Here is an 18128-nt window from a genome sequence, read left to right as displayed (position 1 = left end):
GGACACACTGATGTGTGTGGAACCTCGAGTCCTTTAATATTTATACCCTGACAGGATGGGACTCTCCCGGATGGAGGCAGGGGGTGGGGGAATTCCGTTGAGACCACTAGAATTCACAACACCACCCTGACACATCGAAATAATACTCTTACCTTTTAAAAAAATGAATACAATTTCACGAAAGATATTTCTTCTTGTTTTGTTATCAGTACGAGTAATAGTTAGTCACAATCCCCATTTATATACTGAATGTGCAGTCAACGAAAATGGAAAAAGATTGACAATATTTGAAGATTCAATTAATTTTGGTTTGTAAGAAATAACCTCAATTTTATAATATCTATTTATTACGATAGAAATTTAAATGAATTATTAGGATATAATAATACAGAACAACATAAATGGTTAAATGCAGAGTTAAAATTTGGAATGTTTCACAACTATTTATATTAAATAAATTTCAATTACCAATGAAAAGACGACTGAATCAAAACACAACAAGTAAATTAATAGGAAGATTTGTAATATTTAGCCATATCAATATTCTTCTAGGTTGCCCTCAAGGCTGGCCATACAGAAAATTATCATCATCAATGAAATATGATTTACAAATTGCTGCCTCAGGTAACGAAGAGGAATATCTTATTCTGACGCCCTTAGCAGATACCTATGTTACGTTTTAATAGATGGTCAAAGAAAGACACTATGTTTGGATCACAGTCATTCACAAATAAAGGTTGTGAATAATGTTAATAAATTATCAGAAAAGTGTGATACCTTAAATAGAATGTCGTCTGTTGTTATCAAATTTGTGTACGATGAGAATAATATTAAAATATTGGATGAACAAGATAGCATTCTTGACAATATAACAACATATAATAATAAGACTCGTCCTATACTTAAAGTTCTTCGAGAAGATTAAATGGGACACTCTATATAGCACAGTGTATTGGTAATTGTAAAAAAAGTATTGATTCGCATGCTATTACCTATATGCATCAATATTTGTTTGTTTGTGTATAATAATAATTATAATTTCAGTTAAGTTTATTAATTATTCAATTATATTATATTATATGTGTTAAAAGTAAAAAAAAAAAAGGCAGGAAGAAATAGGAGAGTATATTTCATACGAACTTCCCGAACCACTTTAAACTAAAATTTATGTTAATAAACATCAACATCCCATCAAAAACTTAAACAATTTCTTTATCAATGTCTAATGTATCCAAAATGCCCCAAAACCCAAACCCAAAACAACCATTGGAATTTAAAACACAATTCTTGAGATAATCCAACATGATTTGATTGATGTGTATAGTTAATCTGGTATACTAATAACGGTGTTTCCTCTTTGAAAAGAAACGATCTAGTACTACTTACTATCGGATATATATAGCAAATATCTTCATTTTTACTAAAAGTTCGGCTTGAAATGAAAGAATTCAACAATGTTAAGTTAATAGGAAGTGCACACTGGTTGTTTTCTACTTTACGTATTTCTACTCTACTTATTCCTTTAAAGAGTAGAATTTCTTTAGTATGTTGAATACCACGATTCAAATGACAAATTATTCTTCCCTCTAATGTTTCCAAAGGGTTATTTAATTTAATCTTAACCGTGGTCATTTTACATTCATATATTTTACATCCTATATAGTATTTATTATGATCTGGAAAAGTTTCGTATAATAAGCGTCCCTCTGTTTCTTCATTTATATCTACATTTATAGTTAATTTTGGATATAAGAAATAAGAGTATGTATAACATGCACCACATGTTATTGAAAATGAAATATTATAAACAGTTGGGATCATTACTTTTTCTTTAAATAATTTTTTTTTGATTGTTGATGTCTTGTTTGCCATGTAGGATGGAATGGGTCATTTATAAATGTCATATATGGAGTTTTAATAGATAATGGAGCCCATGGAATTATAGAATGAGCAAAACAAACAGTAGTACTTTTTCTTACGGTCAATATTAATAATAATACTAATAATTGATTCCAATCCATTACCTTAATTTATAGGATTAATGACTTTGATTTTCTTGGTCACACACTTCTTTATATAGTGGATTTTTTTATATTTATTCATTATAAAAGGATATAGATATTTTTTATTAGGTAAGATTACAATTATGATTTCAATCCATACCCCTAAAATGAAACTTGCCAGCTACATAATTGGTCAAGCAAGAGGATCAGCTGCCATTTGTGGAGAATATGCCTCTGCTACATTAGGCGTGTTGAACAATTATAAAGATATTAAAATATATTGCCTCATTGGGAAGGACTGGCTTGTTGATAAACTTTCAAACTTCATTCCCATCGAATATTCAGGTTATACACTTGTAAAATATGAAAAAACAAAAAAGGAGGGTTCATAGCAATCGCTGAATTAATACATCCGGAAGATGTACCAGTATTGATATACTTTATTGAGTCTCCGTCAATACGAGTATTGCTACCTAAAACTACATTACATGGAAAGAACAAATTACATCAAAGTTCACAGTTGCAAATGGTACCTCGACAATGGAGAACCTCCCAACTTTTCCGATATAGTTGGGAGATTTTATGAAGAAGTAATAAAAACTATGGAAACTGATGCCGAAAGATGTGGAATTTTTCCTTCATTTAAAACAGATCAAAAAGTTTGTAAATTGTATCCAGTAGATCTAAGGTTGACATTTATTCATCCCCGTTTTGAAATTAAAAGGAAACGAAAAATCTGTGAGTGGTTTAATGAAGATGAGTATAATATTCCATTTCTTTCAATATTCGAGAGGTTAAAAATACCTGACCTTTGTAATGCTTCTTCAACGACATTACATGAAAGGGAAGGTACTGCAAAGAGGACTATAAAATGTAAATTACAAGGCAAGAAAATTCCCATTGGTCTCAGTGTACCTTCGCTAATATTATATAAATTTGGTTATAAAAGGGCTGAAATATTGAAAGAGCCTATAACCTTAGGCGTAATGGCTTTAGGAACCAGTAATCAGAATATGGACGAAAAAACTTATGTCATGGGAGCCTTAAAGAAAAGATGGAGTTGTACTCGCAGGAGGAGTGGGCAAATAAATAGGTATCCACAGTATGTAAGTGTTATGAGCCAGTTGGTCTCGTATATGAGTCTCAGATATTTGATAGATTCAGTCATAACCTAATTGATGGTTATATAATATCAAATAATGATGACCAATACTTATTCAGCCCATATGTCTGTCTTGGGTTACTGACTCGAAATATCAAAATCCTTCCTGTCATATATACTCATTTGCTATTCCCCAGAGGAAACGTTTTTGTAATTCAGAAGTCTGATGTAATCTGGTGTGTTCTCGGAAATTGCAAAGTGGCTCCTCCAAATACTATAGTTAATTGTATGAATGACCTCTAATTTTTTATAGGCTTTAGGGGACGTCGCACTTGGCCTACAACTTTCATGTTTGTTTAAGTTAATTTGTTTATATTTGAGTTAAAACGAATTAACTTAAATAAACTAACACAACAAGAAAATCACTCTGCCTTATTAGGCAAATGGGGTCTTTTTTGCATAGTGGCTAAGAAGTACGTTCTATGCCAGAGAACAAACGTCTCAGCCTACTGTGCAAGAAAGACCCCATTTACCTAATAAGGCTGATTTCATTAGATTATTTTTAGTCTCCTCACCTGTGTTCTATAATCTGTCAGAATCAATCAAAATAACAGTTTGTGAACTGGTAATAAATAATAAGCCCAAATACAAAATATAATTCTTTACTGATGAGTATTTAAACCAAACCAACCATATATATATTGAAAAACGAGCGAAACGGCATTTTACTTTTTGGTGCTATGAGTTTTTACATAAATTTTCATTATGCCGGCATTTTTGGGTACATTTCTGATTATTTCTTTTGCAAATACATCTATGATTTAAACAAGATAAAAGTTTACAGTGGCATACTAATTGTTTCAAGTGCCTATTATCACTGAGAAAGTAATTTGATTGTCTACGAACAATCTCACGAAGCCCAAGTTGTTGATTCTTATTAATTTCGCTTGGCATTATTCTTTCGATTGTTTTATCAAAATCGTTTCTTGATAGATATTGATTAATTGTTCCAAATTTTGTAGCTACACGATATAAATCTCTTTCATTGTCTATTTCGATGATAATTCCACTGATTGTTCGCATTCCTGTTTTGTTTTCCCTATCTTCTTTAGGTATTATCACATTAACACTATCATATAGGCTAACAGGTGTTACATTTGCCGATGACAATTGTAACATTTTTGAGGCATTAGTTATCTGACGCTCATAAACTTTGCTTCTAATAGTTCCTAAATTTTCAATATGTAAATTATATGAATCGTTATTTACTTCAGAATTATTATTATTATCATTAGGTTTACCATCTTCTAAATTACATAATCTTCTATTTATTATTACTTTAGGCGACAGCACAATACCAGGTGATGATGGTGTTGGTGGTGATAATATAGGGGGTAATGAAGGTGGCGGTATTTGTGGCAGGGATAATATGGAAGTAGAGGCAGTTGTAGCACCAGCAGCAACAGTAACAGTAACCTCCTCAACCTCATCAAAAATTATTTCTTCCATGTCTGGCAATGGTGAAGAAATCTGACGCAGCAGCGGACTTGATGATGACAGGGAATACTGCAATTATATAAAAAAAAAAAAAATTTAGTATACAGAAATTAATTGAGGACTTTTGTTTTCCAAGGTTGAACTGAAAACAAAACCAATAAATATTAAGGAATTTTACCTTTGCTTCTTTGCCTCTTTTTCTTCATCCTCTTTGTCTTCTTCTTCTTCTTCCTCTTTGTCTTCTTCTTCTTCTTCTTCTTCTTCATTGTCATCATAGTGACAGTTATTGAACAATTGGCTATATATTGAGGGCGAAACACGAATCTTCATAATTATTGGCGGTTCTATACCAAAAACTGCCTTGTAAGGCGATATGCCAATTCCACGTGAATATGCTGTGTTTTTGGTGATTGCACAAAGGGAAGTCCAGCTGACCAATCTCGCGTTTGATTCTCACACATCCAACTGCCAAGCATTTTGATTACATCCCCATTCGCACGTTCAATGCTCCCTTGGCTCTGTGGATGACGAGGTTTGCTATTAATGAGGAGCATGTTGGGCCACATTTCGTTTTTTAGCTCTTGAATCACCTCTGCCACAAATTCACGGCCGTTATCGCTCTGCAGAATTCGTGGGGCTCCCAAGAGAGCAAATATATCGAGTAAGTGGCGTGCCACTTCAATCGCCCGTTTACTGCGAAGAGCTCGTAAACTGAAAACTTTGTTAAATGATCTTGATAATGTAAAATATATTTATACACACATCCTCCTTCTTTTTGCATATTTATTAAATCCATTTGTCCTCGCTCCGCAAAACTGGTCGATACAATGGGCCGTATTACCCCCTTTTTTCGTCGAGGAAGTCGTTTCAAATTACATATGTGGCAGAGTGAAATAAAGAGTTTCACCGATTGTTGAGTGACGTTAGCGATAGTTTTACTTGCTTCAAAATAAGTTCTTTTTTCTCCTCCGTGACAAACTGCTCTGTGTGCATCATAAATCGTATCATACAATTGCCCTTGATGTATGAAACGACGACACATCCGGCCAGGATCAGCTGTTGTTGCTCCTGTTGTTGTTGTTGTTGTTACAGCCGTAGTAGAATGACGATTGTCACTGGTCAGTTTACGCTTTGTCCCCCGCTTCATTCTTCGTTCAGTTTCGTCGATGGTTACTAAGACATCATCCCCAATAGATTTTTGACATCATATCGAGACAATAGATCATATTCATGAGAGGTCTTTGTAGTCAGTTTCAATTTAGCATTTTTGACTTCCTCGATGTATTGGGCTAATTTATCTCGAGTGAAAATTTTCCGGCTTCCATGCCCACCTTTTTCCAACATTTGGTTAATTTTTAATTCAAATTCCTTTTTTGTATCACCTCTTCTTCTCTCTCACACCCTTCATTAACTTTTTGTCCCAAAGGTAAAGACGTGGATGATGAAGGTAATGGTTCTTCATCAACACTAGTATCGTTATTATCACTTCTTTCTTGTTGTTTCTGTCCACATGTTAATGGAGAGGAAATTGTAGGTGTGTCCTCCATGCTTGAGCAAAATCGACTGACTCTGATATTAACCCTCACACGCTGAATATTTTATATTGACCAATCACTGGCAGGCTTTCTTGGTTAAGCTGGCAGTTTATAGTTTGTGCTTATTTGACTAAATTATTCCTGTAAGACAACACAAACATTGTTGTTACATTCTAGGTCAATTATTTCAAGTTTCCGTTAAAATGTCAGTGTCATCAATATCTAGCAAAATTATTATAATACTTTGCCTAATGGCAGAGTGCACTTATTGTATGTGAAAAAAAAAAAAAAAAAAGGAACTAGACTAAAATTTAATTTATTGACTATCATCAATTCAATGTGTGTGTTGCGGGTTACAAACAAAAAATCAGTGTAGCATCATACCCTCCCTGAGAGAGTGAAATATCATCAGTTCAATGTGTGTTGCTAGTTACGAACAAAAAAAAATTCAGTGTAGCATCATACCCTCCCTGAAAGGGTGGAGGGAGGTGTTAAACAATGATAGGGTTAATTACCAATGTTTGAATGTGGTTTGGGGAAGTTGGTTGACGGTTAGCCAATTTCCTTAACTCTCAAACTTAGCTGATGTTCTTCTTTATGTTAACGACCACTTGTATATCTTCCTTAAGTATGTTAACTATAGCCTGAAGTGCATCCTGCTGCCATTTTAGGTATTGTAATATATCCTGCCACTTTGTCAACAACCAGTCCATACCGTTGGGCTCGCGGAAAACTACCAGGCTTTATAGACTGAGCCATTAGTTCATTCAAACATCCCTTGAGGTCCTGCAGCTGCATATACAAGTTTTCTAATCGCAGTCGAATCTGATCCTCTATTTCTTCTAGTGGTAGATTTTTTTTTCCTTTCAACCTCTTGTGCTGACACCAATTTTAGAACTCGGCGCATTATATTTGTCTGTTTCAACTTAAAATTCTGAATGGTAACTTTAATTGTCGTCTGCATACAACTTAATTGTCTTATATCATCCATAATATTCTTCATACTATTATGAATTTTATTACCATATTCTTCTTGATACTTGACCTGTTTCTGTAATTCCTGAAATCCCACTTTTACAACAGGTATCAATTTCTTTGGGTCAGGATTTTTTTGCTTGCCCAGTTCCCACAATGCTGGATCAATTCCTATAAACAATAAATAATTTATTTTAATTTTTAATTCCACAAATGTAGGAAAAAAATACCCCGTAATATCTTCACTTTTGTCATTATGTCACGATAAGTAGATGGATTGGTCATATCAAAATCATTTACCTCTTTGCGGTGTATCAAGATATTTCTTCATTTGTTGTTCAGTTAAAGTCAACATTGGAATAATCTGTTCAATAAACAAATTCTGAAACAGAAAAAGTAGGCATTTTTGTCTCTGTCTGTCTATCAAAAAACGTTCCATTAATAATGTCCCTTTTAAGCTAATTTGATTATTTAAGCCAACCTGATATCAATTCCCATTAAATATATTGGTGCAAGCTATAATAAGGCTTACTTTAGGCTTACCTTAAAAATTGAATTGTATGATGCTCTTAACATATGACTAAAGGTGTCAGTGGTAGATGCACGTTGAATCTCTCCTAGAAGGTATATTATAATATAGAGCAGTTTGCATAATACCATACTTGAAATCATTTTTATGATAATTATTATTAGGGAAAACATTATAAAATCTTTAAATTCTTTTACCATTAGGAAAACTTGCTGAATGTAAAATCTGAAGTTCGTTTGTTTGGTACTTCAGCAGCAAAAATTTCATTAACAACAACTTCATTACCTCCGAATAATAGACTCAATGCTGAAATAACTTCCTGTTTGTAGGCCCTGGAAGAATAAAAAAAAAATAAAAAAAAACATTTTTTAATGTTCCCGGATCCTAGTCATATTTAACACTGAAAAATTATTAGAATATTATACAAGTATATGAATATTAATTACTTACTCCACTTCTGAAAGGCCCCTTCCAATTATAATTTGCACAATACCATCTTCATTACGATAATTGGGAATTTTTGTATAGCAAACTACTTTGAAACGACAATATGGATTTTCAGATGTGAACTCTAATTATATACATTTTACAATATTATAAACAACTAGTCAAATCTACTAAGTTTTCCATAATGGTTTACTCACTACCACATTGAAAAAAATAAAATCCACATATTTACCTTTACCAAACCCCCAAAAAGCTTGAAGTTGATTCCACTTTCGCAAGACCTCATCATTTTCATTATTGAAGTAGGAAGGAGCACAGATTGCAATATGTAATGCCATTGATGATGAACCCGGTTGTTGGTGAAGCATCTGAAACTGATGATTGCCCCTATTTGATTCGACCAGTGAAATTAAAACAATGTTCATCGAATCCTCACACATTATGGTGAAACCATTTAACACACCATCTCACCAAATGACCTACAACAGATCACAATTGCCTTATGTTTGTAAATATATATTAATTTAACTACTCAGTTGTATGAAGAAAACATTCAATAAAACATATCACTAACTAGTACAAATCAATAAATATCCAGCGACAGGCCTCCGTTGCAGAAATAGGAAAGCATCTTTTCTTCACAGAAGTTCGTTTGTCAAATATTATGGAAAAAACAAAACAAAAAAAAACACTTCAATCAATATCATAATGCACTTCTGTTAATAGGTCGAATTAAAAATTTTAACAATAATATATATCCAGCAGACAACATTGAGTTAACAACCACACTTCTTTTTGGCAAGACGAAACTTTATAGTTGATCTGGTGGTTTTCAGTCTATGACAAGCAGGCAACCCACAATCATCATTAACACATGAAGACACATGTGTATGCAAGAGGGTTGAATATAAGATTAACACCGAACAATGTGGATGTCTAGAAACTACTACATGATGACGAACCCGGCGAAACATTAGACAAATCGGGGTACAAGTTTTTTTTTGACATGATGCACTGTGGGCAAATTCATACAGCAACACATTGGTTCCATCGTGGTTAGCAAACCATTCTAATATTTGTAATAAACTTTGAGTATTAATTTCACAATAACGTTGTTTTTTTTATATAGTCTCAGGCGTTATATTAACCAACTTTCTCAAAGCCACATTTTCATCATTGGAATGGATATGGTTTTCTATTTTAACAATAATAGACTTGCTAGTTGAAGTAGTATCTTTTTTCTCTTTTATCTTCTTCTCTTCGGCTCCCTCACTGATATCGCTAATATCATCCTAGAAAGATTAGATTTCATCACAAATGCACCTGAGACATTATTTATTTATTTATTATAATATAGTGTCCAAAGCTTCATCATGCTTATCATAAAATAACTTTTAGGTACTTACACCACAAGATTCCTTGGATAGCTCCATTACACAGTAGCCCGTATTACTACTGAACAGGATTCTGGCATACTGGTTGACTGGACTGGATACGGAGGCTCTTATATATTGTATCACCGGCATATTGCATGGAACTTAATGTAATGATTCATTTCTCTCTTTGAATTATATTCATTGGTGAATATAAAATAGAAAAGTTGATTCAATGGCGATAACCAAACTTGGTGTTTACATCGGACGATAGTAGTACTGCTTGGTAATCATGTGATATGTTGATATTTTATAAAGAAGATTATGGTTTTGTTATTATGTCCATAATTACATACCTCATATTTTGTAGTCTTGTAATTAGTGGAAAGAGAGAATGTAAGGTATTTAATTCATTATTCATCAAGTCAAAATATAAATATGATAAGTAAAATAGTAAAAGATAATAGATATATATTTTTATTTTTATATTAAATTATTTATATTCTATATAAAAAAAAACATGTTCTATTCCATCCATCAACTAATTAACTAAAAGTCTGAATCTAATGTAAAAACACTGTATTGATCTGAATTCATTACACCATATTTTTGATATTCACTTACTTTTTTTTCAAAAAAATTAGTTTTCCCTTCTAATGAGATATTTTCCATAAAGTCAAATGGATTTTCTACATTATAAAGTTTCTTAAAACCGAGTTCAAAGAGAAGTCGGTCAGCCACAAATTCTATATACTTCCCCATTAGATCACAGTTCATACCAATAAGTTTGATTGGCAAGGCATCTGTTAAAAATTCTTGTTCAATCTTCACAGCATTATCAATGATAGAATATACATATTTCTGATCAGGCTTATTAATCAAGTACTTAAATATCAAGCAAGCAAAATCTGTGTGTAACCCTTCATCTCTAGAAATCAATTCATTACTGAAGGTTAGACCTGGCATTAAACCACGTTTTTTTAACCAAAATATTGCAGCAAATGAACCACTAAAGAAAATACCCTCTACTGCAGCAAAGGCAACAATGCATTCGGCATATGTTGCCCGTTCTATTGGTAATCCACCTTAGAGCCCAATCAGCTTTTTTCTTAACAGCTGGCAGCGTTTCAATAGCATTAAATAATCTGTTCTGCTCCTGTAAATCTTTTATGTATGTATTAATAAGTAAACTGTACATTTCATTGTGAATATTTTCCATGGCAATCTGAAAACCATAAAAACACCTCACTTCTGGTATTTGTACCTCTTGGCAGAAACGTTCAACAAGATTTTCATTGACGATACCATCTGATGCGGCAAAAAATGCTAGAACATGTGAAATGAAGTGACGTTCCTCGTCATTAAGTTTCTGTTCCCAATCTACAATATCCTTTGACAAGTCTACTTCTTCAACTGTCCAAAATGATGCTAGCGCCTTCTTATACATTTTAAAGATATCATGATTTTTAATTGGGAACAATGTAAAACGTCCTGGATTTTTAATCAAAAAGGGTTCAATCATCTGAAAAAATATATAAATAAATAAATAAAATATTTATTTTAACATTATGTTCACTATCATAGCATAATAAACGAATGAAATTATTGAATTTTGAGTAAAAAAGAGATTAATTTACTACGTACATGTTCTTCCATCCTATATTTTATGTAAACTAAAATAGGTACACATACATATATATATATATACATACATACATATACATACACACACATATATATTCTTTTCTTTGACACGCTTCCCAATGAGCAGTATCCATTATAACACCAGGCAGTAATACTTCCTATGTTTTGAAGGCATGCCAATTGAACCTGATTGTGACTCACTGCTGCGTTTGTTGCTATTTACTTCAGTAACAGTATATTCACTATCTGGGAGAACTTCAGAAGGGTATATAGGGGGTATTTCATTGTTCCAAGTATCAAGTAGATTTGCTCTCAATTTTTCTGAATTGATACTCCCTATATCTTCTGTTAAATATTTAAAGATTTTAAATGAGGTTTAATACTAATGTCTGCAAATTCATATGAAAGGTACTTATTTACCAATACATAATTTCGTTCCCAGTCATTCATACTTAAAATAATCTTAACATCTTCAAAATGTTTTAAATTAAAGTTTTCCACTTTATTTATTGAGGGCCAAGTAATTGAAGCACATTTTATAATAATTATTTCACTGTTTTGAAGATCAATTAATACGTCGGCAAATGTTTTTCTTACATTTATCGATGAAACATTATCTAATATAAGTAAAAATGAATTTTCCACTAAATGATACAAGTTGATTGTTGGATTAAAGTTTTGTAAAAATTCCACTTTTATTTTTAAATTATTTCTCCATATGACAATTTTATCCCACACTTGAATGATATTTTTGGGGGCTGTTAGTATTATAACAGAATATTTTCTGGGGTAGATTTCATATTGCTTTTTCATGGTTTACAAAAAAAAAAAGCAACTGCGCCACCCTTGCTGACAGTTGGGATCTTGAAGAACAAATAGAACCAATATCACCATCACTTTATAATTACCTGAAAATGATAAAAAAAATAGTTCTTTGTATATTATAAGCTCAGAAATATATAAAGATGTGTTGATACAAAAGTAGAATGAATAATTTGTTCCACAAGAACAAATCTACATACCTTATTTTTTATATAATTATCTTTTTAGTATAATATTTAAACAGGTTACTATATCATGCTTTATAGTATTATAAATCCTACATTTTAACCATGATCCTAAATTTAACCACAGCAAATGGATCACTCATTATATTAATATTTTTTGCCCACATTTTACATATTATAATATTTTCACCTGGGCTAAGTTTCAATTGAATAGGAAGAAGTGGGGCATAATATCCATCTACTATGTTCCTTGGTTGGAAAATAATAAACAGGAAAACCTTGCGGAATATATTTGTTTGGACTATTAACCCAAATATGTGAACAAGATACCCATACACATTTTGGTAACTTATTACCATTAGCAATTGAGCTTTTCTTCATATTTTCACGCAGGCTTGTAATCTCATGATCTGCAGAGGGTGGAAGATCTTCAATATTCTCATATACAATAGGTGAAAAATTTGGAAGATTACGAATAGATAATAAAATTATCGGTGTTAAGGTATTAAAATACCAATTCTCTTTTCTAAATTGATCAAATATGGATGTATCAAATTTACAAAATACATTATTATTTTCATCATTAGGAATCGTTGTATCATCATTACAATTAACTGTATTTACATGAGAAATCATATCGTAACCACGATTTTGGTCCATATAATACTTACTTTCAAAGACAACATACAGACCAGCAGGTTTAGTATTAGTTTTTGTAATGAAATTCATTGACAGTTGAGGATGCTGAGTTGAAATTGTTGACCTATTTCTTGAATAATATAAATATATAATTGAAAAGATCACAATTAAAACTATTATAAATATTATAATATATAAGGAATTTGATAGTGACATTATTATTTTATTTTATATAAAAAAATGTCTCTCACATCTAAACTAATAATGTATACTAATGATTATATTATATATATAACGAAACAACATTCTTGTTGACTTAGTTGTGTTATTTTGGATACGATGGTCATCTAGTCAATATGTGGGGTTACCTGCAGGGGTCACGACTATCCTCAGTTCTAATCTACACATGAATAATCTTCCATTTAGACCACCACACAGCTGAGTGGATACGAACATTGGATAGTGTCTTTCACCCTGATACCCCTGTTTCATAGCAGTGCTTCCTGGGGGTAGAAATAGGCCTGGTCTAAAACTGGTCTGTGGGGACCTAGTAGCCAGAATGCACTTCTCAGCCTACTATGCAAGGCCCGATTTGCCTAATAAGCCAAGTTTTCCTGAATTAATATATTTTCTCTAATTTTTTTCTTATGAAATGATAAAGCTACCCATTTCATTATGTATGAGGACAAGTTTTTTTTATTGGAGTTAAAATTAACGTAAATATATGACCGAACCTAACCAACCCTACCTAACCTAACCTAACCTATCTTTATAGGTTAGATTAGGTTTGGTAGCCGAAAAAGTTAGGTTAGGTTAGGTTAGGTAGTCGAAAAATAATTAAATCATGAAAATTTGGATTATTAGGCAAATCGGGCCTTGCATAGTAGGCTGATAAGTGCGTTCTGGCTACTAGGTACGACATATATTATATATATATATATATATATATATATATATATATATATATATATATATATATTAAATTATTGTTGACTCGAGCTCCTTTTTTATCTGTGATATAAATGCTAAAATTATATTGATCTCATTTTCAATTACATCAGTTAGAATATTATCTCTGTGTGATGTTAATGTTTCACTAAAGGTTTCCTCAAGAACTGTTGGAGTATAATTCAACAAATGAAGGCAACCATAATTATGAACATGTTGAGCCACATTACATTTGATTTCATCTGTATGGAATGAACTGTAAATAATCTGTGCATGACATAAACCATATGGATTCTGGCAATTCAGTTGTTGATTAACATTATTAGATAATGGTGATGGTGGAGATGATGTTAGTTCAAGTTGAGATGGTGGTTGGGAAGAAGAAGGTAGTCTAGGATTATGAATAGGTTTTCGTGATGTAACTTTATATGGATTTATGGAGTGAGTGGGTTTTAAGGTAATATTCCCTTGTAAGGTCAAATAATTGCGTACCAATGTATGTTGTTTATGTATAACTCCTCCACCATTAGCAATCCATATAATAGTTACAAATAGAGAGTGTAACATATCGAGAAGTAGACGACAATTACTTTGAGCTAAATAATTATGATATATTTTGAAGTCTTTGCTACCTATTATTAAATTTTCTTTGCATTTAACTTTGATTCTATTTAGAGTATTACTTTCAATATTTTCAATATTTTCAGTACGTTGTATTAAAGATTGGGATGAGAAAACACAATATCTTTAATTTTTTGGTTTCTGCATGAGGTGAAAATAAATAATGAAGGAGACTAAATGACATAATATAAAATTTCCCTGTTTCAGAAACCAGCAAACGATATGGATGTATTAGATAGGGAAAATATTTAATTATATTAAATACTTGGTGAATTTTATTGATCAAATCGCTCAATTGGGTTAAATATATTAAACGCTTAGAAATAGAAAATAAATCACACAAGCCCAAAATGGGACGAATTCCCAATAAATCATTATTATGATCTTTACTATCAATTGCACAATCATTAGTTCCTAGCTTCCACATATTATCAAACATTTCTACCGATCGACCATCTATAAGTCTAAATCTGTGAGAGGGATTTGCAACAAGGGAATTTAGATCATGTTCATTTAAGAGATAAAGTGGCGTAATATTATTCTTGAAACCACCTAAGAGTAAATCAGCTGTAATTTGGCCATTGTTTCGTGAGAAAAAATATGATGAGGGCTAATGTATATTATCTGAATTTCTTTAGGTATAATTTTCTTTGAAAGATAAAGTGAATCTAATGACTGGCCCAGTAAACCTAGTGGCTTCATTTCACATAATACAGGATGTATATGGAGTATATTATCTTTTCCATAATATTGGAATGAAGAAAAATTTGAAAGTTTTAAACATAAATTTTGATTCATAATTAGAGTTAGGCTAGTAAAAACTTGTCATTGATCTTATTATTATCAATTAGAAGATTTTTATTCATTTTTTTTTATAACCTATACCAATTTCTTTCTATGATTAAATAGTTGTTTTCTTTGTTTATTTGTGTATTTGCGATTTACCATAATTTTTCTGAAATAAATTCTAAATAGCCCACTGGTGTGAAGCTGGTACAACACACTAGTGTGTCTGGTTACTGGTACAACACACTAGTGTCTCTGGTGACTGGATCACTTATCAGTGATCTGTCTGGCTCCCCTGGTATAAATATACAAAAACAGAGCTGTGGTAAACACCTACAGTAACAGACCATGGTAAATTTATAGAAGAAAATTGAAAATATATTTTCAAAAATTATGGTAAATAAATAAATATATAGTTGTATTAGAATTTTTTCATTATATATGAAGTTATTCTTATTATAACAAAACAGGGTTCACATGAAAACCACATAGATATAGCAGACTGGATGATTCTATTTATTAAAAAATATTTTACAGATTGTCTGTCATATAAACCATAAAGGTATTTTTATGGTTAGGTATTTAGTAGTGTCAATATCGCAGCCTTACCTAAATATCTATATGACCAAACCTAAAATCAACCCTACCTAAATATGAACTGATTTAAAAAAAAAAAAAATATATATATATAGTTCAATTTAAAATGAACATATCATAGAATTTTTTAGCATTTGAATATTCAAGAAAGGTACACCTAACACTTGTAAATGTAATTTTTCCTGTATTTATGAAACCATTGACCAGTCCTTGTTCAGTAGTCACTGTCCCGATAATCACTTCCGAACATGAGTATTGAATATCAATCTGACTTCCTGTTCGTTGGTTATCATTGACTATAACAGGATGTCCAAACATGTAATCACCACATTCATTATGGGTTAAAACATTAAATTTCCTAAGGGTATCATGTGAATATGCTGGATCTCTTAACAATGATAAACATAAATTTATATAAGTGTCTCGCTTTAGTGGAATAGTTGATCTCATATTCCAGCAATCTTCCAACTTGGAGATGATATAAATTTTCCTTTTACCATGAATACCATGGACACTGATAAGCATGTCCACCACTTTCTTCACTCGCTCATTAATTAAAAGTTCAAAAAATTTATCATCAAAAGTGGGATTTTTCTTGATAATTTTAGGGGTTTTGTTGATTTTGGTGATTTTGGAGGACGATACCATGATGATTATTGCTAGAATATCCTCCTGAAAAAAACATGAAAATAACATGTTTAGAAAATAGATCTAAATGGGACCAAACCATACTATTCATGTCATATATACACCAATTCCATTCCATTTTAGTTTGACTGAAATAACTACTTGCCTTTTAGTGCCACTAGTTATCCTTGTGATGAGTCTAGGAACCTTAATGGTTATATCTTGGTACAGAACCCATATTTTATATCTTTGGAAAAAAAAATATATATATAATATTATTCAAAAGTACATAATGTTATTACACAATCTTTATCTTGCGATTATATCAATTAAAATAGTATATTTATAAATCAAAAAGAATATCCTGACAGAATACGTCTACATCCCGGAGAAGTAAAGTCTATAGATTTCACTTATTCTGTTATTTATTCGTTGTTATCAAAAAACCCATTTCAAATTTTAATTTCAAACACTTGACATGAAGGTAGACTTGGAGGTTTATGTGTACTAGCATGTTTTAAATTTATCTTAATATACATTATCTTCCATACATGATTATTTGGACTGCATACCATACCCGTTTCTTGTTCAAAATTCCCACACATGAGTTTCGGATATGTATGGTGCCACAACAACTGATTTTGACCATACCAAAATTGGATTGATAAGCTTGTATTCCATTTTCTAAATAGGACTGAATTGAATCTTATACTCTTGAAATGTTTGTTTTAAAAGTTGGAAAGTATTTCCTCCTCCAAAAGCATGTCTCTCACTATTTGACTGGCCAATTAAGTAAATATCAGTGTAACTGTTGTCATAAAAAATATCACCTCGAAAAGTATCTCCGGGTAGGTGGAAACACTCTGGCTGCAAACGATTAATCATTCTAAAATACCATTTACAAAATTTTGTATAAACCTCGTCACTTCTTATAACTTCCATTTTATGTTCTACCGGGGAAATAACACCACATACAAATTTGTTTTTTTCATTATTAGTTCGAATAGAAGTTTTAGGAACATCATCACATAAGACAGGTTGTTTTTTTTCATTATTTGTTTGAGTAAAGTTTTAATTTCACTCTCTTCTGTCTGATGCTGTAATAGTGTACTTATATATGAATCACATTGACATTGTACTGTTCCTAAATTTGTACGTTCTGCAGTACCCATAAAACTACATTGTTTAGGATTTTTAATTATATTCTTGGTTTCACCAGTTGTATATTGAATAAAACTTGGATTGGAACATAAAATGATGTTCGTATTTCCGGGTATTGAGAGTTGGATAGCACTTGTAATTTCGGTTTGGGGGTTTGAATGTGCTCTTCCTTGTTCAGTTGAATATCCGATACCTATTTTACCATGCTGCTTTGTCCAAACTCTTTACAGCTATTACCAATTCCATTTTCTTAGCAAAAGGCATTGATGGTACTTGATTTTTATAGAGGTAGTTAAAAAGATTTTGGGCAGTAAGACGTCGATAAGAAAACAAGCGTTTCAAGTCTGAAGTGTAGTATAAAATTATATTTAGGGCTTCTTGAGAACTTTTAGGTGAAAGGCGATGATTACCTGTTGATGTCTGAGCCAGACATCTAATATCTTCAGGGCTCAGTGTTTTTAACAAATCACGTACATTGGCTTCATAAGGGGAATTTATGAGGTTCAAAACATATAGGAAGGAATACAACACTAAGAATGGAGATAAATAATATAAAAGTTTATTTATTTACTTACTTCTTTATTTATTATATAAATATATAGAAAGTACATTAATGTACATAATAAAACTGAATGTA

At 31.6% G+C, this 18128-nt stretch overlaps 1 pseudogene; it reads right to left on the bottom strand.

Moving 5' to 3' along the window:
* Positions 1–10010: 10010 nt before the first annotated feature.
* Positions 10011–10971, bottom strand: LOC138373108 (ribonucleoside-diphosphate reductase subunit M2 pseudogene; annotated as a pseudogene).
* Between the last annotated feature and the right edge of the window lie 7157 nt (positions 10972–18128).

Source organism: Procambarus clarkii, chromosome 41 (genome assembly GCF_040958095.1).
Source record: "Procambarus clarkii isolate CNS0578487 chromosome 41, FALCON_Pclarkii_2.0, whole genome shotgun sequence".
Classification (NCBI taxonomy): Eukaryota; Metazoa; Arthropoda; class Malacostraca; order Decapoda; family Cambaridae; genus Procambarus; species Procambarus clarkii.
Note: the sequence above shows the minus strand (reverse complement) of the source record. Positions and strands in the feature narration are given on the sequence as shown.